The 25,086-nt window shown below is 42.3% G+C and overlaps 1 long non-coding RNA gene and 1 pseudogene across 2 annotated transcripts in view; both read left to right on the plus strand.

The window, feature by feature from the left end:
* Positions 1-7,204: 7,204 nt before the first annotated feature.
* Positions 7,205-25,086, plus strand: part of LOC141414826 (uncharacterized) — a 56,586-nt gene continuing 38,704 nt past the window's right edge. For both annotated transcript variants that reach the window (XR_012439712.1, XR_012439714.1), the window contains exon 1: positions 7,205-7,877. This is a non-coding gene — a long non-coding RNA (uncharacterized lncRNA). The remainder of the gene's footprint in view (positions 7,878-25,086) is intronic.
* LOC141415343 (small nucleolar RNA U13) lies at positions 23,159-23,254 on the plus strand (annotated as a pseudogene).

Consider the following 25,086-nt stretch of genomic DNA (forward strand, 5'->3'; position numbering starts at 1 on the left):
TACCCTTTCATGGTTATGTTGGGTTTCACTTTCTGTGTGCAGAATCTCTTGAAGAATCTTTTGTAGTGGTGGCTTTGTGGTCACATATTGTTTTAGTTTCTGCTTATCATGGAAGACTTTTATTGCTCCATCTATTTTGAATGATTGTTTTGCTGGATAGAGTATCCTGGGGTTGAAGTTATTTCATTCAGTGTCCGGAAGATCTCACTCCATGCTCTTCTTGCTTTTAATGTTTCTGTTGAGAAGTCTGCTGTGATTTTGATGGGTTTACCTTTGCATGTTATTTGTTTTTAAAATCTCTCTTACATCCTTCAATATTCTTTCTCTAGTTTCTGTACTTTTTGTTTTAATGATAATATGCCATGGGGTAGTTCTATTTTGGTTTGGTCTGTTTGGTGTTTTGGAGACCTCTTGTATCTGTATGGGCATAGATTTCTAGATTTGGGATATTTTCTGTTATTATTTTGTTGAATATATTATGCATTCCCTTTGCTTACACCTCTTCTCTTTCTTCAACGCCCATGATTCTCAGGTTTGGTCTTTTGATGGAGTCGGTGAGTTCTTGCATTTTCTTTTCACAGGTCTTGAGTTGTTTAACTAATAGTGCTTCAGTTTTGCCTTTAATTACCATTTCATCTTCAAGTTCTGAGATTCTGTCTTCTGTTTGTTCTATTCTGCTGGATTGGCCTTCCGTTTTGTTTTGCAATTCTGTTTCATTCTTTTTTCTGATGTTTTCTATATCCTGAGTTGTTTCCTCTTTAATGTTGTCTATTTTTGTCCTGAGTCATTTATCTCTTTATTAATCATGTTCTTTGTTTCACTTTGGTGTTTATACAGTGCTTCTATGGTTTCTTTTATTTCTTCTTGTGCTGTTTGAATTCTCTATTTTTGTTGTCTTGGAATTTCTTGAGTGTCTCTTGTACATTTTGGTTGACCATATCCAGTATCATCTCTATAAAATTCTCATTGAGTACCTGTAGTATTTCTTCTTTTAGATTATTCTTGTGGGCTTCATTGGGTTCTTTGGCACAGTTTATCTTCATTTTGTTGGAGTCTGGATCTGAGTACCTGTTTTTTCATTTCCCTCTGGTTCCTGTACTAATTTTTTGCTGTGGGGAAACTGGTTTCCCTGTTTTTTCTGTCTTCCTATCATTGCCCTTGGTGTTGCTATTGTCCCTGTACTGTGTGCAATTAAGTATTTTCTGTCTTGTAATAATAGCACTAGTGATATTTAGAATGGAAGGGTGAGAGGAGATGGAAAGCAAAGAAGTTAAAGGAAAAGGGAAAAACAAATAAACAAACAAAAAACCCCAAAACAAACAAACAAACAAAAGTTTCAAAGATATAAACAGGGAGAGATTGTGTACTAATCAACATAAGCTGAACAGGTATTAGAGAGACAGAGAGAGGATTGAGAAAAAAAAATCTCCAAGTTTAAATGCAATAAAGTTTCAGTCTTAATAGTTTTGGTGTCTGTCCCTCAGCCTCCAGTCCTGGAGATGGTGTCTCAGAACTAATTCTGTCATTGTCTCATCAAAGGGGAAAAAACCAAAAAAACCAAACCAAACCAAAACAAACAAACAAAAAAACACCACAAAGTGTCCCAAGTTCAAATGCAATACAGTTTCAGTAAGTTTTTCAGCATGCAGGTGTAGTTTGGTTGTTGTCTCATCAAAGGGAGAAAGAAAAAAAAAGAGTCTGGAGACAGTTCTGTGAATGGCTATCTGAGGCTGTGGCTCGCCTGCCTGCTGCTGTCAGCCTGCTGTTGCTGGAGGCTTTATTTATGCAGATCTCAGGAGTGAGCTTAGCACTCACCTGGCCCCTCAGGCTTTGTTTACCTAGAGTTCTCCTGGGTGCGAGCCGCTGCTACAAGCTTTCACCTTTCCAAGCACACTGGGGGAGGTGACACTGCACCCACTTTCTCAGGCTGGTGTGTTTATTTACAGCTCACATGGGAAGTGGGTCTTTCCCCTCTCCTGTGGAGTTTTCCTCCCACTGCCACTTTTACAAGCTTTGTTGCTCCTGGCTGCTGGGCATGTGCCGCCGCTCCTGCCTTTTCCGGCCGGCTTGTTTATTTACAGTTCCATGAGGGATTTCCCCTCCCCCCCTCTTCGGCACTCAGGGTGCCCCGCCCTCTTTGCTACATGTCTTTTTTGTTGTTATTGCTTATTATTCAGTTTTTTTTTTCTTTTTTCCCTGGGTGGGGGTCTGTCTGTCCAGGGGGCTAGGCTGATCTGGCCCAGGGTTGTCTGTGGGAGTACTGTGTACCGCTTAGCTCACCTTGTGGTCTGTGTCTTCCCAAGCCATCTGGGTGCCGGCATCTGGCAGTGGCGTGGGAGCCCTCCTGCTTTCTCCGTTTAACGTGAAGTGGAGATGCTCTGCATGGGCTGAAGGTCTGGAGGAGTCAAAGTTTTGCCTCTTCTCAGTGGTTTTTCCTGTAAGGTGTATCTCCAGCATCTCTCCAAGATTTTACTTTAGGAGGCACGCTTTGTGCTTCCTCCCTCTAGCCGCCATCTTGGAATCTCTCCTATTTTATCTTATCTTGTTATGGTGCTGAAGATTGAACCCTGGGCTTTGGGCATGCTGGGCAAGCATTCTACCACTGAGGCTACATGCCCAGCCTTACTTCTTTGTAGAGAGGACAATGAACTGCTTAAAGTCTGGTGATGTCAGAGGAAAAATTGGATGTCTTCAGATTGATTTCACTGATAATTACTTCACTCTCCATTTGACTCACACAGACTTAAGTCAAATTGCTTTTCCATCCTAAGTAGAAAACTACTTTAATTTTATTAAAAATAAATTCTAATAAATATAGAACATTACATATAAGTGACACATACCACAAGACAGCTTCTTGTGGAGAACTATAATCTTTTATAATACTAATTAACCTCCAAAAATATATTTTTATTCTTTTTCAATGAAAGTTGACACTGTGTCAAGGGCATATTGAGGAATGAATGAATGAAATAGACATTTGACTTGTTAGAAACAGGAGAAAATGGGAGTATGATTTTAAGGATAATCCAGTATAGCTTGGCAATAGCCCTTGATAACTCTCCTGCTGTGTTTTTTGGATAACAGGGATGGAGGAAACAATGAAGATGAAATTTCCAGGAAATAACCCAATCAGGTGTTGCTTAATGGAGTCTACTACCATTAAAATCCAATTCGATTCATTTGGAGAGTGAAATATCACAATGGCAAGTATGCTATAATGGTTTTTGGAAGATGGAATTTGTATAAACTGGGTTAATCCCTTGATCACCAATTCAAATAAAAATAGATAAAACATGAGGAGGTTGGCAGGGCTGAAGGACTGGGAATAGTAGTGGTGATGCCAGAAGGTGTCTTTCCTGCCAAAGGGAATTGGCATAGGGACCAGTCTTGGAGCCCCAATCCTGGAAACCACAAGTTGGTGGAGACAGAAGACAGATTACTCCCATCCAGCTGGGGAGCTGGAGCATGCTCACAAGTGAACTGTACCCTCTGACCTGCACATGTGGCTTTGTGTGCAGAAATTTGGATTTTTTTCCAGTTAGAGTTTTGCTTTCTTTTTAGCCCATGAGGAGTTTAATGGCATGTCATTAACAAGTTATATTTTTGGAAATATACAACTGATCAAAATCTCTCTGGGGACATGCTACTCCCTGTTTGGAGAAGAGTCCCTTTCACCGTAGTAGTTAGGAAATCATTTAGTGATTCTGGCTGGATACCAAAAATGTTCCCCAGAGGTCTGAAAGAGGAACTATTGCAAGGTTCCACTGGACTTCCAGGATATACCTTGTACACACAGGCTGGGTCAGAGATAATGGGAGGATTGCACTAGAAAACCTGAATTATAAGGTTATTACCTTGGACTTGAAATACTTGGACAATCAACAATAATTAGCAGGAATGGGGATTTGATTTGTTTCTATTTGGCAAATTCTTTTAAGAAACTATAAGCAGAGCAGGATTTCAAAAGCATGTTTATATTGTTCTTGACAAACTTTCAATTACCTCACATCCAAAAACTGGGGCAGTATTTGTGATTTTAATGTAGTCATTAAAAATATCCTGCAAGAACCTCTATTAATTCAGTGCTTGATTTGCCTGAATAGAGGGGAGAATGCTTTTGGCTATAAGTTGCAGAAAGCCCAGATCAGAATAGTTTAAACAATATGGATAATTTGTCATCTTGCATAATAAATCCAACATAGGGAAACTTTCAGGACTGAATGAAAATTTGCACCTCAAAAACATCCTGAGGGTCTTGCCTCCCCCACCTCTTTTTCTTTTTCCATTTGTCCTTCTCAATGAACTTGGCGCTTTCTTATAGCAAGAGAGCTACTAGAGTTTGGGCATCAAAACAGATGTGACTGTGTCTAGTAGAATTAAATTCTCCCTGTGTGTTACCTTTTATTAGAGGAGTCACCTCCACAGCCCTCCTGCCCATCTCACTGGCCAGGATTGGAGCTCCATCCCCTTCCTGTCACCCAGGAGTGAGGCCAGCACACTGACACAGATCCAGTGAGGGTTTACTCCTGGTCAAGAAGGGAAGGGATGGAGTTCTGACCAAAATCTCTCATGCCTGTGCATATGTATGTGGCTGTCCAGCAATAGCCAACTGCTGAAGTGTGTGCCCTCCAGAAGCAGATGTCTAGACAAAGTTTAGGGTGTGAGCTGTTAGAAGGGTTCACTTCCTGGGAAGGCAGGGAGGAGGAGGCAGGATTGGGCAGAGGAAGAAGTTAAAGTGCGATGCAGGCCTGATAAAGCTGTGGCCAATGGTGGAGAGTTCTGGGGCAAGTACTGCCAGTCTGTATCATGAATTGGGCTGGAGTGACCAGAACTTTCTACCCATCACCAGATGTGGGCTGCTGGGCAAGGCAGCTCTCTGGGGCTGAGGTAGGCCTGGAAAGGTGCACACTCCACAGCTATGCATAAGGTCCTGCCCTGCTGGGGATCTGGGTGGTGTACCCACTGTGTGCTCTCCACCCAGTGCCTACCACAGCGCAGTGTGAATAATTACATGAATGTGAAGAAAGAACCTGGATTTATTTAAAGGAATTCTATTTATTAATTTACTTATTTGTTTGAATTATTGGGTTTGAACTCAGGGTCTCATGCTTGCTAGGCACATACTCTACTACTTGAGCCACTCCGTCAGCCCTTTTGTGTAATGGGTTTTTTTGAGACGGTCTCATGAACTGTTTGCCTGGGCTGGCTTCGAACCCCAATCCTCCTAATCTCTGCCTCCTGAGTAGCTAGGATTACAGGCATGAGTCACTGGAACCCAGAGTTTTTTAAAAAACTATAATAAGAAAAGGTTTCTGAGCTGAAAAATGGTTCATTGAAAATTCTAACCTCAGTATATTTGAAATCTCCTAAACATAGTAGAAAGGCATTTTTGAAAAACAAACAAAAAGCCTCATTAGTAGAGGATCAAATCACAGTTTTCTCTGCATGTGTGAAGAGAAATATGTAAAAATTGACAGTCCTATGACTGAGTGGAGCCTGTCAATCAGGGTTCTGTGCACCTAGACCCCTTAGGGCCCTGTGTTCTCATGAGCTCAGATCACTAGGAACTCACCTTCGCTGAATGGCTGGTGGGATGTTTCTCTAGAGGAAGGGAAATGTCCACTGTCATACATTCTCCTGGCTTTATCATTTATGACACTGAGTTTATGCTCCAAGATGTCCAGAAGTTGGCTTTTGATATGAAAACCAAGATATTAAAATTCCTGAATCTTTAAAAAAAAAAAAATCTTTGCTATGTGAATCCTGAAGTTGGTGGTAGTGACGCAAGCCTGTAATCCCAGCACTTGGGAGGCTAAGGCAGGAGGATTGAGGCAGGAGGATTGAGAGGCCAATCTGAGCAAGACACTGTATCCCTCCCCCTAAAACAAACAAACAAACAAACAAAGCAATGACAACAACAAAACCATTTTGAAGCCCATTTTATTTTTTTGTCCTGGACTGTAACATCCCCTTTCTAGTCAGGGAGCGCAGGAGGCCATCCTTGTTGCCCGAGGTGAGGGGAAGATGAAGGGCAGGGAGGGTGGGGTGGATGCAGACTCCTATACTCCATGCTGCTCCCCTTCTCTCTACTGTGAGCCTCTGGAAGGCAGCCTCCGTATCTTGTCTTATGCCACAGGCTTGGCTGGCCCAACAGGAGCTACTGAAAAGGTCTTTGAATCAAGGAATGAGTGAATGAATGAGTGGGTGCTTTGACTTTGTGTTTTCCTACTTATTAAATAGAATTAGCAATTCTTAAGGGTGACCACAGGCTAAAAGTACCACCCAAGTGTACGGGTCCCTCACTTTCTCTTATATTCCCTTTGGGTGTCCTGTTTTTCTTCCTCATTGAACTTTCTCTCAGGAAAGGCTCACTGATGGCTTTGCTCCACATCACCATACTGGCTCATGGGCTGTCTTTTGGAATGGTATTTATTTCCTAAGTCTCATCTGGATTGTGAAATGAAAGGGTTGTTTTCGTTAAGGCAATTTTCAGATGCAATTTGTTGGGAGGGATTCTCTGAGGCGATATGGCCTTTCCTGGGCCCCCAGATCCACTGAGTACATAATCTACTTTGCTTACACTAAAGGCAGGCCCTGGGAATCCTTGCTCCACCTGCATCACCAGGCTGTCAGGAGGATAAAGTGGGATGATGGATGGAGGAGGATTTTGAAAACTTAAAAGCTCCTCTCAAATGCAAATGGTTATTGTTGTTAATCCACAGCTGTCAGAGAGGTACTTCTCTTGAAAACAGACCCATCTCTGCAGAGACTGGGGGCAATTTGGAAAGAGGTGTCATTTATTGTTTTTTTGTTTTAAAGAAAATGAAAAATCCCTATCAGTGTAAGCAGTGAGTGAATAGGATGAAAAATTGTTCTTAAAATCAGGATAGATAAAGACACTCTCAATGCCTTCTGTCCCACTCCAAACCCTCTAAAAACTGCAAACTTTGTTTTGGCAGGTTCACTGTCAGATGATAGTGAGCCAATAGCCTTAACTTGCCTCTGTTCCCATATGTGTCCCTACCCCCATTATTTTAAGACAAGTCTTGGCTTGGATCCCATCTTGATTTTCACCTTCTGTAAACTGAACGGGTTCCCTGCATTTAGTTTGGCTGCTGGAGGGGAGAAGGACTTCAGCAGAGGGAAGAGGGCAGAGGGCAGAGGGCAGAGAGCAGGAGAGTAGGTGGGGAATTCTAGGATCTGAGAGGACACAGGAGGTTGCAGTTCAAGGCTGAGCCCTCCTTTCCTGGCCCTTCTTCTGTTTTGTTCAGAGTGCTGTCAGCACAGCCCTGGGCTTGTGGGGGAGGAGGGGCAGGCAGGAGGGTTTGAGGTGGTCAGGTCCTGGGTGTGATTTGTATCCTTTACTGCTGGTCAGATTTCATTAAATACAGCCCAATAGCTTGTGGGTGTTTATGGGACAGTTTGCTGTCCTGTGAGAGATGGCCATTTGAATATGGTGTTTGAACTCAGGGCCTCACGCTTGCTGGGCAGGCACTCTACAATTTGAGCCACTTGCTAGCCCTGCTTTGTGTTGGGTATTTTCAAGATATGGTCTAGTGAACTATTTGCCTGGGTTGGCCTTGAACCTTGATCCTCCTGATCTCTGCCTACAGAGTGGCTAGGATTACAAGTGTGAGCCACCGGCTCCTGGACCCATTTGAAACCATTTGAAGTGAAAGAGGGAAGTCCCTGCTGCTGCCTTTCCTCCCTTTCCTGTCATGGTGCCATTTTCATTCTTTTCTTGAGGAAGGCTTGGCAAGAAATAATAACTAGAGGCCATGTACCTGGCAGGATTTGGGAGACCCCTGAGCTGGGGCACTCGGATTCCATCCTGCACCCTCACCTGTAGCTGGCAAATGGAGCCCTACCATCCTGTGAGTAGCCCTGTGTGGGGAGGGCCTTTCTCCCAGCAGCTGCTGGTGGGTGTGGGCAGGCTTATCAGAGAACAGGAGGGTGTTCTGGGCTTGGGAGGTGGTCCCTTACAATTTTGTCACATTGGTGGAGTTGGAAAATCATGCTTAGATTTGTGGTATGCAGGAGGGGAAACCAAATGACAATTTAAGGCTCAGTAGGTGTTTTGAGACATGGCACTTGGATATTCAGGTGTCCAGGTACCACACTTACTTCCTGGTTTGGGTGTGACATAAGATCAGTGAACAGTCCATTGCGAAGTAATTGCTCCTCTCTCCTGATTTATACCTGCCTCTCTAAACTTTTCAGGTTAAGAATTGCTATAAGAAGTTAAGGTTAAGATAGTTTCAATGTTCGCTTCCTAAGGGATGTAACAGACCCTGCTGGTGCCCGTTCCCAGTTCTGTGCACCCACTGCCCAGCTGCACTTTGCTTCTAGGCTGGCACCTGAGACTTCTTCAGAGGGGCGGCTTGGGCCACAACGCAGAGAGCCAGAGTGCCTGGGTGTTTCCATCTGCCCAGAGGTGGCCGGTAACAAATGACTGGCTGTGAGGGATAAGAAAGGCTGGTCTCCTTGCCTCTGTGGGGACACTTTGTTCCAAAGTTCCCAGTGGAATCAGGGTGAGGCTGGGCGTGGCCTGTAGTCACACCTGGATTTAACTTTTTCACTGTCCCTGTTCTGCTTCCCTACTCCCTTTGTAGAATCCCCTGGGAACAGTGGCAAGTGAATTGTAGTTCTAAGGTCTGGTTCTGGGGAAGCTGTCTTAAGATGTAGGTGGCAAAAGGGGAGAGGTGGTGATGAGTGGGTGTAGGTCATAGATAATCCCAGTCATGGCTAAAATAGATCTGAGCTACACACGTACATGCAGGTACATAGCCTGTGTGTAAAATGCAGAGGGATGGCTGGAGTACCTAGTTACCAGCAAGATGTCAGAACCAGAAGTATGGAGCTGTTCTAGAGAACAGTGCTCAGGATGGGGGCTGGGAATCTGGGTGGGTGATAATCAGCTCACATAGCTCAGGTTCAACCCCCTCCTGGCTGACAGAGGGTTGGCCACAATTGATTTCCTCAGTTTCTAAGGTTCAGGTTGGCATCACCCATGAGATAGTCACAGTGGCCTTTGAGGACACAAGGTTCTGCATGGGACCCAATCCCTGCTTCCACGTGACAGGGTTCAGCCTTGGAGAGGAATCTTTTCCTTCCTTTATGGAAAATCCAAACCTACCACTTGCACTGTAGTCACCCTGTGCACAAACTCCTGTGTGAATGAAAAGAAAACAAAGGACCCACGTTATTTCCCAGAAACTCTAAATGAAAATGAAAACCTTATCTACCATGGCTAACCAGATACCAGATTTTTTTTCTCTTTTTCTCCTCCTTCCACCACCCTTCATGGATTATTACTTTTTTTTTTTTATCACTATCGCATGAGTCTGAATGGGTGTATCACTTTTAATTATCGTTGCTTGCCATTCATGTTGGAACAGATACCCTGCAATGCCATCTCCTATCAGGAAATAAATGCTGACTTAGTGACCTGCGGGAGATAGCTGGTGACCCATTCCGCTGGGGAGATGGCAGACAGCCGCCAGGCTCTTGTTGAATTAAGAAGTGTGACTACAGTAATTAGCGGCAAGTGTCCAGCACAGGATAGAGTAGATTCAGGGCTGAGCACAATCGTCGTACAGGTTGACCTCAGTGAGGGAGAAACGAGGGATTTGGGATTGAGGCCTGAAGGGCCGGGGCAGGGGGTCACAAGAAAGAAGGTCAATACAGAAACCAATTTGACATCTCTGAGCTTGTAATAGGATTTACCCTGGGCTTGCAGACCTTGGAGGTGTTGTCCATGTAAAAGCTTATAATTCTGCAGAGTCCAGGAGTGTGTACTTGGGATCAGAAGAGTTAAATCTTGACTGCTGTGTCTGTAGTATGTGCTTAATGGAACACAAACAAAAAGGAAGAGACAGAGTGTTAAAATAGAACTGGGACACAGATTGAAATGATACGTGATTACTAGCAGTTGTACGATTTATGGAAAAAATGTGCACGCAGGTATTTTAGGAAGTGTAAATAAAACAGATGGATTTATAGAGGGGGAATGTATGCTTTACACACTCAGCTCCTATATCAACAAATGCTGCCTGCAAGGTAGATTAAAAAAGAAAGTTCTGAGCTTGTGTTAGTCACACCCATTTATTTTTGGCATAATTTGCGCACTATTTGGAAGTTGGCAAGAAGAAGAATGTCAGGGCCAACATTTGGTCTTGCTTCAGGAGTTTCTATGAATATGAATGCCTGGAGTTTACATAGGCTTATGCTGTCTCTATAGCAACGTGTGTTTGTTGTGAAAATCTAGCCTTTTAAAGTAAAAAATCCGTATGTTAACTTTGAATTCAACACGCTATCTAATTCTGGTGTTTTAAAAACACTTTTAGGAATGTTGCACTTTTAATATTAAAGGTGCATCGGGTTGGAGGGTGAGTTGATGGGTACCTCTGGGGATACACACACACACACACACAATTTCTGCAAGGGGAATCTCTTGTTTATAGGAGCTAAACTTAACATGCCTCCAATGAAAATAGAGCCACATAGCAGGAACTGTAGCTCACAGAGCAGACTGTGTGTGTGTGTGTGTGTGTGTGTGTGGGTTGTGTGGGTGTGTGAAGTCTGAAGCACCAAAGGAGAAAGTGCCATGGTGGACTGTGGTTTTTCCCATTGGGCATTTGGAACTTGGGGAAGACCTTGGGAGTGCCGCCTGGCTGCTCTGATCCTTTTCAACCTGGAGAACAGAGAAGGCATGGGGGAGCTGGCACTAATGAGGCAGAACAGCCCAAGGAGCAGCAACTCATTCACCCAGCTTGATCCCTTTCATGTGGTGGGGGCTTTTCTTGCCCATAGTGGTATTCTTGGTGGAATTCCAGCCAGATAGTAGTTGTGGGTGGAAATATGAATATGTTTATTGGTCCCCAAGGGAAAAGAACTGGCTCTCTGCAAAATGATGGTGTCTCTTCTGCCCATAATCTCTGGGTTCTGATATCCTGTGTCCTTTTGGGAATGCTCTTTCCTGATCCTCAGTGCTTTCAAGGTCCCTCACACTCTCCTCTCCTCAATCTGATGCTCAGAACACCCATGTGTAAGAGAGGGCTGTTTTGAGAAAGAGTGATGGGCTCTATTCCCCATAAGCATTGTGCTCTATGCTACAGCCTGAGACCTGCCTCTTACAAGTGGCCATTGAATGATGTGTGGAAAGTCATAAATCCTCCATTTTGGCACAAAACAAACAAAAACCAACCAAACCAATGATAGTAACAACCTTCAAGAAAACAGTGCTCAAATTTAATGGATGCGACAGAACTTTGTAAGACTCATCTCCCAATAAAATATAAGTTGACTACTCCCACCACTTTAATAAGAGGCAGCAAATAGTTTTCTATGCATATCCCAATTTACCTGCTTGGAGTGCTATGCTGAGGATCTCAGATATCTCTCAAGGTAGAAGTAACGAGATTGATTATTGATGTCTGCCACTGGCACAGGAGGACTGGAAAAGTGCCAGCTAGTGTACATTGTTGGCACTTCTAGGTCTATTTGCTTTTTAATTTTGATTTATGTTATTTTATTTTTTGCAGCACTGGGGCTTGAACTTAGGGCCTTCACCTAGAGTCCACTCCACCAATCCTTTTTTGTGATTTTTTTTTTTTTTTTGAAATAGGGTCTCATGAACTATTTGCCTGGGCTGGCTTCAAACTGTGATCCTCCTAATCTCTGCCTCCTAATTGGCTAGGATTATAGGTGTGAGCCACTGGCGCCTGGTTTCCATCTGCTTTTTAAGAGGGATAGAGAATATGAAATAACTCTTTAACATTAAAGTTTCAGGCATTAGTGTGTGGAGAAAGCTTGGTCTGGAGGAAGTGAACTTTTTGATGTCCAGCGTCAAGCATGTGCAGGCTTCTCCCTCTGTCTGTGGAGGAGAGTTATATAGAAAGTACACTCTAAGTTACTTAAAATTTTTATCAAATATGAAGAAAAATACTGACAGGAAATACTAAAATGATAGTGGCAATTACTTCTAAGACTAATGTTATAACTTATTTTTTATTTACTTCTTTGTATTTTAAAATCTTTGCTATTTAGGTCCTATTTAGGGGCTAGAGATGTAGATTAGTGACAAAGGCTTGCCTTAGCATGTGTGAGGTCTGGGTTTGAGTTCTAGAACTAAAAACGAAATTCAATTTACCCACCTCCTGGCAGTATTAGAGTCCCTGTCTGGTTGAGCTCTTATCAGTATGTTGAGTCTTAACATGAAAGTATCTGTGATAAGTTGATGGGAATGAGTTGGGTGATGAGTGGGGCGTAGCACTGCATGGCTGCCATTGTCCATCTGTGAATACATGTTTTTCTTTTCTTCATTGCATGCTTTTCTCCCCAGTATACTTTGGGGTCAATTTTCACTGTCCACTAAGATCAGCTTTGGAGACATTTAGTTTAGTAAATTCTTCTTCTTCTTCTTCTTTTTTATTCTTTTTTTTTTTTGTGATGGTTTTCTTGAGATAGGGTCTTGTGAACTATTTGCCAGGGCTGGCTTCAAGCCAGGACCCTCCTGATCTCTGCCTCCTGAGTACCTAAGATTACAGGCATGAGCCACTGGCACCCAGCTAAAAAATTTTTTTATTAGGATATACTTGTTATATTGGGGGGATTCATAATGACAATTTTGATTAGGCTTATCTTGTGTCTTGTCTCTCCCCCTCAAACCTCTCCCCCCCACCCCACTTAAAGCAATTTCAAGAGGTTTTTTTGTTCTATTTCATATAAATATATGAAGTCCATCAACCACATACCCTCACCTTAATCTCCTTCATTCACCCTCCTTCCTTCCACTAGTGCCCTCCCCAACACTGTACCTATTTTATAAACCTGTCTTTCATTATTTATCTTTAAGTTGATGTTCAAAGGGGTGTCTCAATGTATTCCCACTGTGGGTGTGCTTTACTTTGGTCTTTTCAATCCCTTCCGCTACTGTCTCTTATTGCCTTACTCCCCCCACCATTTTTCAACAGCTTTCAGTATACATCCTTACATCCTCTACCTTCACAGATGTTATGTTATGTTTTATAATATTACTGACTAGTTTAGCAAATTCTTATGTCTGTTGGAAATTTCATTTGTACACTGATATCTAGGAATAGAGGGTAAAGTTTGAGAGTCATCTTTCCATTTGGTAGTGACAGAATTGTGAATGGACAAGACAGATGGCAATGACTCTGGCCAGGATCCTGAACACCACTGTAGAATAACTAAGGGTGGACTGCAGAAGGTTTCCACCTTCATGCTCCCAGGAGCAGAAAGCAGAAGCTTCCTCCTGCTTTCCAGCTGAAGCTGTTGTTTGGATTTCCCAGATCTAGAGCCCAGTAGTGTTCATTTGTAACAAGCTAATGCCAGATTTACTAGGAGAGCCTGACACAGACACCCAGACAGCCCTTCTCATAATGCGTCTTTACTTTGGGGTTAGTATGCAGCTCTGTGGATTTTGGCAGGCTTTGAGCATGGGTATCAGACCCTTGCAACGTTCCCTTTCCATCTGAAAAGCCCTTTGCTGCTGTCCCTTGTCATAGAACCCCTTCCTTCAGGACTTTTTGGGGGTGGGTCATGTTTTTGCAGGGTGGTTCCTTTCCAGATGAACCTGTTAGACTTCTAGGATGTTTTAATTGGGGCAGTGTAATTGTAGGATGCCACAGGGCCCTGACAAGGGGTTCTTTATAAATTAGATGACTATGCTTAGTCGTGGTAATGGACATTTATATGCTCTAAACCCTTTATATAGCAGTGGGCTAATGGCCCTTGAGGCCATAGTTACTATTTCGGGTAGGGCTCACTTGTAAAATGGAACCTTTTATTGTGAAGCTGTTTTCAGTTAGTAGAGTACATAAAACCCTTTGAAAGACAGAATTTCAATTTTGTGGTTGTCGTCTTATATAGTTTAAATGGTAAAATCATTGCATACATATATATATTATATACACATTTAATGTAATGTATATTTAAAAGTTAAAATTGTGCTCCTGAAGCAAGACTTCTTAAAAATGGAGAACTATAAAACTGAGTGGAATTTGACCAAATGTACAGTGTTTCTGCTGACTAATAATGTTTAATTTTTTGGGAGAGACAGCTTCTCTTTGGTTTTGTCAGATTTTGTTCCTTAGAGACTGCAGATCTCCATGAAACATTAGGATGTTGTGCCTGGTGGTAGGCAAGAATGCAGCAGGCACAGGTTGTGTGGCTACAAAGGGGAGTCACAATATACTGGTGTGTATTGTGAGGGTCAAGCCTATATGCAGTGCCTACCTGGCTCAATGGGAGGTTCCTGGGCCGTAGAGCCAGGCTACCCTGTCTGGAGAGTTTGGAGTAAGCAGACAGAGTGGATTGTGTGTAGCCCATTATGCTGGTTTGTGATAGGCAGAAGTGTCTGGAGTCAGCTAAGATAAAAAACCACATGACTCAGGAGAATGGATCATTTCCCTGGGCAGAGGGGTCCAGTGCAGCGGGATGTACCATACTTATGGCAAACATGGTTTCCCACCCTACCACTGACTCACTTTTTCCTGATCCTCTTTTCACTCACAGCAAGAGGGCTATTCTTATACTTCAAGAGCAGCAACCACACACACTTCTTGGTTCTGACGGAGGTGACTGAGAAGATTCAGCAGGAGTCACTCTGAGGATGGAAACTTTGTCCCACATACCTGAGGACCCAGCCATCAGATTACACAACCGATTTCTCATGGTTTTACCATGCACTTTTAAACTAACTCTTTTGACCAAGGTCTTTGTTCCTATTCTTTTTCCACCTGTCCTTCTGTCTGATGCTCAATTTGCTAGTCTGAAGGACCAGCCATCAGTGATGGTACTTGCATGGCACCATTCAGGCTGCTTCTGATCTTCTCTTTCCTGTGTAAACCTGTCAGACCCCATCTCATATTTTTCCCAGTATTTCTCTTGTATGTGATCCCCGGCCCATTGTCCTCTTTCTTTGTAGTGGACCACATCAGTCTTTTTCCGCTTTGAAGCCTTTCCTCACCAGTCTAGATATTGGCAGGCATGAACTGTATCAGACTAGAGCCTCTGTCATTGGGTGGCCATGAGGATGAAGCTGTATTCACAGCCACTGAAAGCTCTACCATGGTGCCATGGACAACAAGTACTCTAGAGGGGTCAGCTGCTATCATGCTGCTGCTTGCTATGATGACAATGATAAATGCATCATGTCCTCAACTCATTGTAAGGTCCCTGAAATCTCCCGAATCTACTCTTCTTAGATTTGTGCCTACACATAACGATCTGCACCAGGAAGGGATGGGGATAACTCAAGTCACATCTTCCCTGTGCTAGAACAAGATGTTGGCAGCCCAGAGGCTCTGCCCCAGTTCTTGGTAAATAAAGCACGCATGTTCTTTAGGCAACCAATCAAGTGACTTTCTATTGGCCATCAGTTTCCTGTGTGTGTGGGGTGGGGAAGGGAGAAGGTGAGTATGACGGGAGAGATGGCAGTTTGCTGAGGTGGGAAGAAAGAGAAGAAGCCCTTCACTTTGTCTTTCCTATAAGTTGCTGTTTGTGTAGGTCATGAGCCTCAGGGGAGAGAGGACAGTGCTGGAGTCAGAGGCCAGGGTTTTAGGCCCTAGTTATGCAACTTGCCAGCTGTGTAAGACTGGGAACTTCACAATCTTTTGTGTTGCAGACTCCATGCCTGTAAAACTTGGGTAATGTATTTTTTTGGGGCTGTTCGGGAATTCTGTGAGACAGTCCTTGTGTAAGTGCCATGTGAAAAACTACAAAAAATTAATTGCTGTAATTAGACTTGTCCTGTATTAATAGCTTTCACTTTCACCATTATATTTGTGTATGAATGTGTGTGTGTGTGTGTCTGTGTGTGTGTGTGTGTGTGTGTGTGTGTGTGACAAGGTCTTGCTAGGTAGCTCAGGCTAGCTTGGAATTCACAATCCTCCTGCCTCAGTTGGGATTACTTCACCATTGTATCTTAATTGTTCCCTCTTTCTTTGTCCTCATGCCCCATTCTTCCTCTTCGTTTACTTGCCCTCTACCTCCTTTTCCCTTCTGGGTTGCCAGGGCAGATCTCTAGGTAGTCTGCAAAGGAACAGCAGAGGGGAGTAGGTTTCTGGCCTGGACTTCTGCTCTGCTTTCACCTGGCATCACTTCCTACTACACCTTTCAGCCTGCTCAGAGATCCCTCTCTCCTCACACCTGCTCCCATCTTCACAGCCAGTGTGCATACTTGTGGAGGGTAAAGACTATGTTTGTGTTGCTTTTTGCAAAGGCAGCACACAGAAGGCAATCTCTTAATTGTTTACTTACAGGGGTGCTGCTTCCAGGGGGATGGATGAGAAAAACGAGACAAATGTCCTGGTAGCCTGTGGGCCAGGAACCTTTAGAGGTCATACTAGAGTGGTGGCCCAAAGTGTCATGGAGTCAGGGTTGTAGACTAAAACTCCTGTCAACTCTTTTTGCACCAAAGGCTTGAGAGGTGGTTTCTAGGATGGGGAGGCGAGTGAGGTCCTGGTTGCCAAGGTTTCTGAGTTGAAAATTATTCTTGTTTCCTCCCCAGTAGTATAAAGTTTGGGCGGTCTCTCTAGTTTGCAGACCACCTTGTTAGAAATGGCAGCTCCCATGATAACTGAATAACATGGTGTTAGGTCCTGGAGGACTTTATTTCTTGTGTGTGGGAAACCCACCCTCTGGACCTCTATCCTATGACTTAGAAGGGTAGGGCTTTAGACATTTGCTGAAAGAGGCGTTGGTCATACAGATTCTCCTTGACTTACAATGGGATTACACCGTGATAAACTCATCATAAGTTGAAAACATCATAATTCAAGTGTGCATTTAATATTCTTGACTTATGGAACAGCTTGGCTTAGCAACACAGTAGAGCAGTGGTTGTTGACCCTTGTGATCTTGAGGCTTACCGGGAGCTGTGGCTAGCTGCTGCCTCTCAGCATTGTGAGATAGGATTATACTGCATATTGCTAGCCCAAGACCAGATCAAAATTCAAAATGTGAAGTATGGTTTCTCTTGAGTGTGTATCATTTTCTTACCATTATAAATGCAAAAGATTGTAAGACAAACCTTTGTTCGTCCAGGACTGTCTGTATTCAGATTGCAGATGGGAACAATTCAGCTAGCACAGCACTCCCTGTGGTTCATTCATTCATTCATTCATTCGAATGAAGAAAGGAGGTCATCTCTCAAAGTAGGGAGCAGGTTGTCACTGTGTCAAAGGTTTCTGAGAGGTCAAGTGAGGGGACAACATGGAGACTTCGCCAAGTTAGGTGTGGTGGAAACATGTATGAGAGAATCAGCCTTGAAGGTGAGGAAGAGGATAGAGGAAGTGCGGGCAACTTATGAGATATTGGTGAAGGAAAGAAGCAAGAGTGGACAGTAGCTAAAAGAGAATGCAGGACTGGGGTCAGGTGGGGAGGACAATGTGGCACAGATGAGGATGAAGGATCTACTAGGGACCAAAAGGTAGATACAGGGTCTGGAGGGGGTAACTGATGATGGAAGATTCTGGAGAAGGCAGAAAGGGATGGGAGCTAGTTATCTAAGGCAAGACTGGTTCTGGATAGGGAGTAGAAGAATCTCTGTGAAAACAGCAATGAAATTAGAGAGGAATAAAATAATTGCTGGAGGGTTTATCAATTTGGTGGTAGGAAGTCGGTAATGCTCCCTTCATATGGATTTTATTGACTCTGCAATGTTGTCTGCCAAGGGCTGAAAGTGAGATTTACATGATGGACCAATAGCAGATGAAGAAGTTTGCAGAAAGAACAAAGAAGAGAGTGGAATCGTTAGTATCCATGGAGCATTTCATGATTTATAAGCCATACTGTACATATCTCAATTCCTTTAATTTTGTTCAACCATATGTGATATCCTCCATCTTGAGAATGAGATCCAAATTTGGTTTAAATTATTCTGGGAGCCATGCCTTCTCAAAAGCACCCACAGAGTCCACCAGGGCTCCATCCTAACCAGCTTAGTGGGCTTTTCCTTTATGGGTCTGCACTGTATCACAACTTCTTTCTGATATCTTCTTGCTTCATTCAGACTGTAGTATCGAGGAGTAACAGGAATTTGTTAGGAATTCTCACAAAGTAAAAGGGCATTTTACTTACATAGAAGGTGTTTCCAAGTGAGTGAAGGAGTCTGAACGGGTCACCCACCTGTGTAGTGCAAACCAGGAAACAATCTTAAATGGACTTGGCCACCTGAGGCCAGGATTAGACCTCAATTTTTTTAGATATGACTAAAGTCTCAAATGTCAGAGTGGCATTTATTTTCTGCTGATAGCAGAATTGCCAAAAAAACCCCCCCTCTTTCAATGAGTGGAGGTCTGTCTGAAGATTGATTGATTGATTGGTGATGTCTCCTACAGGTGGGCTTATGCAGATCCCTAATTTAGATCCAGATCTTGAGGCAAAAGTTCCTGAAGGGAATATCAAGTTCAGCCACACATTCACACAGTTAGATTTATGGGTTCCCCTTTTGCAGATAAAGTAGCCAAGTCCTGTCTTTCCACTTTAAGGGCAGTAGTCCAAGCCAAGATGAAGGCAGTCCTTCAATTTTCATTCATTTCCTACTGTGGCATTCTTAAGTGATTTGAGGGCATCTCACAAACTATTCTGTGATACCTCTGTTATTCATCTACAAAGTACTCTTTTTGGGGGGAGAAATTTATGAGTCAACAATTACAGTTAATTTAACCCATTAGAGTTAGAAATTGATAACTCATCCAGCCGGGTGCTGGTGATTTATGCCTGTAATCCTAGCAACTCAGGAGGCAGAGATCAGGAGGATGAAGGTTTGAAGCCAGCCCTGGCAAACAGTTTGAGAACCCTATCTCAAAAAAATCCTTCACAGAAAATGGTTGGTGCAGTGGCTCAAGGTGTAGCCCTGAGTTCAAGCCCCAGTACCACAAAAAAAAAAAAAGCAACATGAATGATACAACAAAAGCTCATGTTCTTAGAAGTATGTTGAACTTAGAAGTGTGCACAGCAATAGAGAACACAAATATTTTTTGACCACACAAGAAACAATGGTAAAAATGACCATATAACAGCTGAAACAGAGCCTTGATAAATTCCAAGCGATGGTAATTATACATACTGTGTTCTCTGATCACAATAGTATAAAACTAAAATTTACCTAAAAAGATCCCATCTGTCAGGAAACTAAATAATATTATTGAGAAACTCTTCAGCTAAAAGGAAGGCTTACTTATAACATTCCTAATGAGTATAAGGGGGAAGTTAACAAAAAAATTTAAAAAGTTGATACCAAATGACAATAGAATCCCTTTTTATCCAAACAAATGGGGTATAGCCAAAATACTGCTTTTTATCTATTTTTCAGGAAATAAAAAGGTTGACATCAAATGCATTAAGAATTCAGCCCAAGAAATTGGAAAAGAGCAGCAGAATAATCACAATAAACAAGAAGGAAAGAAATAAATACAAGAGCAGAAATCAATAACAAACAAAGAAAAGGTAGAGAAGACTGCCGGCCAAAAACCTGTTTTTCTTTTTGGAATGCAAATACAGGAAACATCCTGTAGTTAATGAAGGTGTGCATTAATAAATACTGATCTGGAAAAAGATTTAATAAAATACAAATGGAAAGGGAGATACAACTTAGAATTACAAAACTGATAAGAACTAAATTATGAATAACTTTGTCCTGCCAAATATGGAAAATTTACGTGAAGTGAACATATGTAGAGAACATTCTGAAATTCCTCTATCGGTGAAAGCAGAGGTAAAAACTCGGTGAAAACTTGAATAAATCAATAAGCACCCCCGAAATTGAAATAGTAATCAAAGACTTCCACTTAAAAACAGTGGGGCTGGTGGAGTGGCTCAAGTAGTAGCATGCCTGCCTAGGAAGTGTAAGGCCCTGCATTCAAACCCCACTACTGCACACACATGTAACGTTACCTGGCTCAGACAGTTTTATAGTTAAATCCCAGCAATCTCAAAATAGAAAATAGAAAAATTAAAACTTCCACTCTTATTTTTTGAGGCGAATATACTCCTGATTCCAGAATTGTCTAAGGACAAGAAAATCATTGACCTCTTCCTCTTATGATTACAGACACAAAAACCCTCAATAAAACATTGTAATGGCTTATCAAATGTTAGTTTTAAGATATTAATATATTTTCATTTGGTAAGTTTGTTCAGCCATAAAGGGATGGCTGGATATAGTAATAATTCACTGTGGTGAATAATAGAGCAAAGGTGAAAAATCACATGATGATCTTAGTGAATGTAAAAAAGCACTGTTACAGTTTGAATATAAAATGTCCCCACAGCTCATGTTTTGAACACTTGGCTCCCAGTTGATGGTGATATTTTGGGAGGTTCTGGAAACTTTGGGAAGTGGGGCCTGCCTGATGAAGGTTGTATTGGGTCCATAGTCCCCTTTCACCTCTCTACTTCCTGTCAGCCATGAAGTAAACAGATCTCCACCCCACACTCTTGCTGCCATGATGTTCTGCCCACGGACATGGGGTCAAGCAACCAGGGACCAAACCTTCTGAAACCATAAGCCAAGATGAATCTTTCCTCTTTTAAATTGCTTTTTTTTTAAAATTCATTTATTCATATGTGCATACATCGTTTGGGCCATTTCTCTCCCCTTCCCCCCCTTCCACCCCATCCCTTTCGCTTCCAGGCAGAAACTGTTCTGCCCGTTTCTCCAATTAAATTGTTTCTATCAGGCATTTTGTTTACAGAGATAAAAAGTAATTAACATAAGCACTTAATAAATTTCAAACCTTTATGTTGAAAAACCTGAAGCACAAATTATGCTTAGTGGAGAAAGATGTATTTAAAGTTAGTAATAAGACAACCATCATCATTCTTATTCACGACTAAGCACAACACTGGGCTTAGTCAAGACCATAAATAAGGAAAAAGAGACAGGTGTAGAATAGAGAGAAGGGATAACACTCATTATTTGGGGATAATATGATCATTTACATAGCAAAAACAATAGATTCACCTATTAGCATTAAGCATGGTCGCCAGATGCAAGAACCACTTACAAATAGCAAACAGGATTTTTTTTAGCACTAGCAAAAAGCATGGTAGAAAGTATATTTAAAAACAGAATAATACTCATGAAAGCAACAAAAGCTATGAAATATTTAGGAATTAGCTAAAAGGTAGGCAAAACCTTGGTACGAGAATTATTGAAATTCTTAAGTGCTATTTACATAAGGAACCCTGAATAGCTGGAGTAATTTCTATGTGTTTGAGTGAAATGACAATATAAAATTATGTTGATTCTCTCTAAGTTAACTGATAAACTCCAGGCATTCCCAAGAAAATCCTAGTAGGATTTTGTTTTTTTCAGTACTGGGGTTTGAACTCAGGGCCTACACCTTGAACCACTCCATTTTTATGAAGGGTTTTTTTTCAAGATAGGGTCTCTGGAACTCTTTACTCAGGGCTGGCTTTAAACCTCGATCCTCCTGATCTCTGTGTCCTGAGTACCTAGGATTACAGGTGTGGGCCACCACTGCCCAGCAGATAGATGTATTTGAAGGGTCATTTGGAAGATTAAAGGTTCAGGAATTACTAACAAATTTGAAAGAGGAGAACAAAGAGGGAAAACTTACCCATCAGACACTAAGACATAATAAGATATTAATGTTAAGATATTAAGACATAAGCCTTAACATCTGTATGTGGTGAGATATAGACAAATAGAACTGTGTGACAGAGTGGAGAGCTCAGCTGATAGCCCATTCCTATTAAGGAATTTAACCAATGATAAAGATGACCTGCTAAGAAAATTGGATACTGTGGAAGATTCTCTTCTCAACGATGATGGCAGCATTGTTTCCCCTACCCCCACAGGTGCTTCTTGTAAAGTGACTTCGACCTTCTTCCCTTGAGAGGTGAAGTGTAGGTTTCCTTGCCTTGATTCTGGGCAGGTCCTGACTATGGTGGAAGTGATTTTTGGAGCAGTATCTAAGGCCGATATAGACTTGTTTAGTGATACATATGAGCTTTGATTTTGACAATGAGAGGAAGCTCAAGAAGCCTGTGAAGAGGCCCAAGTAGAAAGGGAACTGAGGTCCCCCAGCCCTGGGGCTTGGCTGAACTCCCAGCTGACAGCCAGCACCAATTTGGCAGCCATCTAAGTAAGCCATCTTGAAAGTGGATTCCTTAGCCCCAACTGAGCTGTTTCAGCTGTTACTTCCAGCCTCCAGATGAACCATCCTTGCTGACCAGTGTCAACACTGCAGCTATGTGAGCAAAATGAGTATTTGTTGTTTGAAGCTACTATACTTTGAAGTGTTTTGTTGTGCTGTGGTTTGTTAAACAAGTCTGTAGCTGGGTGAGTGGTGCACACTTGGGAGGCAGGAGGTTTGTGAGTTCCAGGCCAACCTGGGCCAAATAGCAGGAACCTGTCTGTAAAAACAAAAGCCACCAAAGCAAAACAAAAAACAAATAAAACCCCAGCTCTGTATATAATACTTTAACTAGATGTTAAAGATAAAACAGCATAGTTCATGGAACAGTATCAGTATGAGAATATCTTTGTAACAGAAATGGGAAGGGTTTCTGTTTTTTTTTTTTTTTTTTTGTAGTACCATTGTTTGAACTCAGGGCCTTGTGCTTGCTAGGCTGGTGCTCTGCCACTTGAGCCACTCTAACCAGCTCATGGTGAAGGATTTCTTAAGCAAAACTCCAAACACACAAATCATAAATGAAAAAACTGGGTGAATTGGATTAAATAGAAATTAAGCAATTTTTCCCAGTGAAGAACTGATAAAATTAACAGATAATAGTTTGGAGGAGATGTTTCTAAAGTATCTAACTCCAAGAGACTAATACTTAGAACTTACAAGGAACTATTGCAAATCAATAAAAGAAAGATAGGAGATATTATGAGAAAATGGCCAAAGGGTAGAAACTGGCAAGGAAACCATATAACTTAAAAACATATGAGAAGAGCTCATTAGTGAGAAGACAAATAAAAACAAATGCACAGATACACTCTGCCCATTAGATTGGCAGGACTTGCAAAGCAGAGAATATTAGTTTCTTAGGGCTGCTATAAAAAAGCACTCAAAATGAGGTGACTTAACTAACAGGACTTTATTGACTTATGGAACCAGTTTAGCTGTGCATCACTAGGTGAATAGATAAAGAAAGTGTTCACAGGCATGATGAGTGGGTGTTCATTCCTTTGTGTGCCATGTGCCTCCCTCAAACCTTGTTGTGACATTCGCACATTACCCATCCCACATAAAAAAAAAAAAAGAAAATATAGCATACATAGACAATGGAGTATTATTCAGCTATAAAGAAGCATGAAATCTTGTCATTTGCAGCAAAGTGGATGGAACTGGACGAAATTATGTTAAGTGAAATAAGCCAGAGACAGAAAGACAAGTTCTGCATGTTCTCTTGCCAATGTGGATGTTAAAAACTTGATGTGAAGGTTGAGTTGTGTTATAGAGATTGAGAAGGGTAGGGGGAGTGGTGGAAGAAGGGAGGGTGGATTTGATCAGTGCATGCTGTATGTGTGTGTGGAAACATCACACTGAACCCCATTAGCAGGCACAATAATACAGTAATAAAAAAATAACCCCAGGAGCATATGCTATTTCTAAACATTACAACGCATGCACATACAAGACTCTTAAACACAAGGGTTGGCAATTGCAGGGAGAGAAAGCTAGTTGTAGAATGGAGAAGAAAAGGAATGTAAAAATTGAGACAAGTTAGGTATGTATTGATCTAAAGCAATAATACTTTATGATCCAAGGATTTTGTTCAAATCAACTCTTAGTCATGAAATACACTAACATCTCCCCTCAAAATACTCCATTTCCACTAATGGAATGCTTGCTACTGCTCTTCATCCTATGAGGAGTCAGGATCCTAGGGTTGGACGAGAGCATCCCTTCAGTAGCGCCCTCCCCACCCCTTGGCCCTGCATGCCTGCTGAAGGAGATAAAGAGAAGCAAGGTGCACTTCCTGCCCTCAGGATGAGTCATGTGGTTGGGGAGAAAATAGCTCTAGAAAGAATCAGGACAGCACAGGATGGCATGCCGTGGGGCAAAGGAAGAGGTACTGGGGAAGAACAAGATGTCTGTTCAAGATAAAAGCAGATATAGGAAATTTATTGACTTCGGAAGAATTTGTTGAAATGGAGCCATGGCAGTAGGCTTTCCCTGGGCCTCTAATTTGCCATGGCCAGGAGCATTAACTTTCCAAGCACACCGCCAGGAGGCAGTCAGGTGCCCTGACCTGCCTATGGGGAAGCAGGCAGCAGGAGCTTGCTCCTCCTCCTTTCACCAGGTTAGTTTTATTTATATGGCTCTTAGATTAAGATTTTTTTCCTGAGGACCAATTTCTGTGTTAAAGAGCTTGGAACCCAGAGGCCTATAGGACGAAGTCTCAGTGCCTCTGTACAGCCTCCTGGCACCTTCCCTTCATTGATCACTGTCCCCTAACCACAGTGACCCTTTCCTCCTGCAGCAGTCGGGCTGTGAGCAGGTACTTTTCTGTCTTCCCTGCCTCAGCATCCAGCACAGTGCCTGGCACTTAGGATGTGATAAAGGACTGAGGCTGTGGCTCAGCGGTAGAGCACTTTGCTAGCGTATGTGAGGCCTTGAGTTCGAGCCCCAGCACCATAAACAAAGCAAACAACACAAAAAAACTGTTGATGAGCAAATATTTGTGGCGAACATGAGCGAACTGATGCATGTGTCTTTCTATGTTTCTGTATTTGGTTATATAAAAACACATGACTTTTAAAACAGGGTTCTCCATCTTGGTCTACCACAGAGGTTAGACCAAGTGGCCTGTGGGCCTAGTCCAGTCTGTGATCTGTTTTAGTCTACAAGCTAACAGCTGGTTTTACATTTTTAAAGACTTTAAAAAAATTAGAAGCTTATGTGACAGAGACTGTATATGGTCTTAAAAACCTAAAATATTAATATCTGACCCTTTCCAAAAAGAAATTGCCAACCCATGGGACTGTATCAGAGGACACTATGAAAGAGTCATAGGATTCTGTGGGCTGTGAGGAGCCAACTAGTGCCAGTTAGTGTGTCAGGTGCTGTTCTAATC

This window comes from Castor canadensis, chromosome 12 (assembly GCF_047511655.1).
Source record: "Castor canadensis chromosome 12, mCasCan1.hap1v2, whole genome shotgun sequence".
NCBI classification, from domain to species: domain Eukaryota; kingdom Metazoa; phylum Chordata; class Mammalia; order Rodentia; family Castoridae; genus Castor; species Castor canadensis.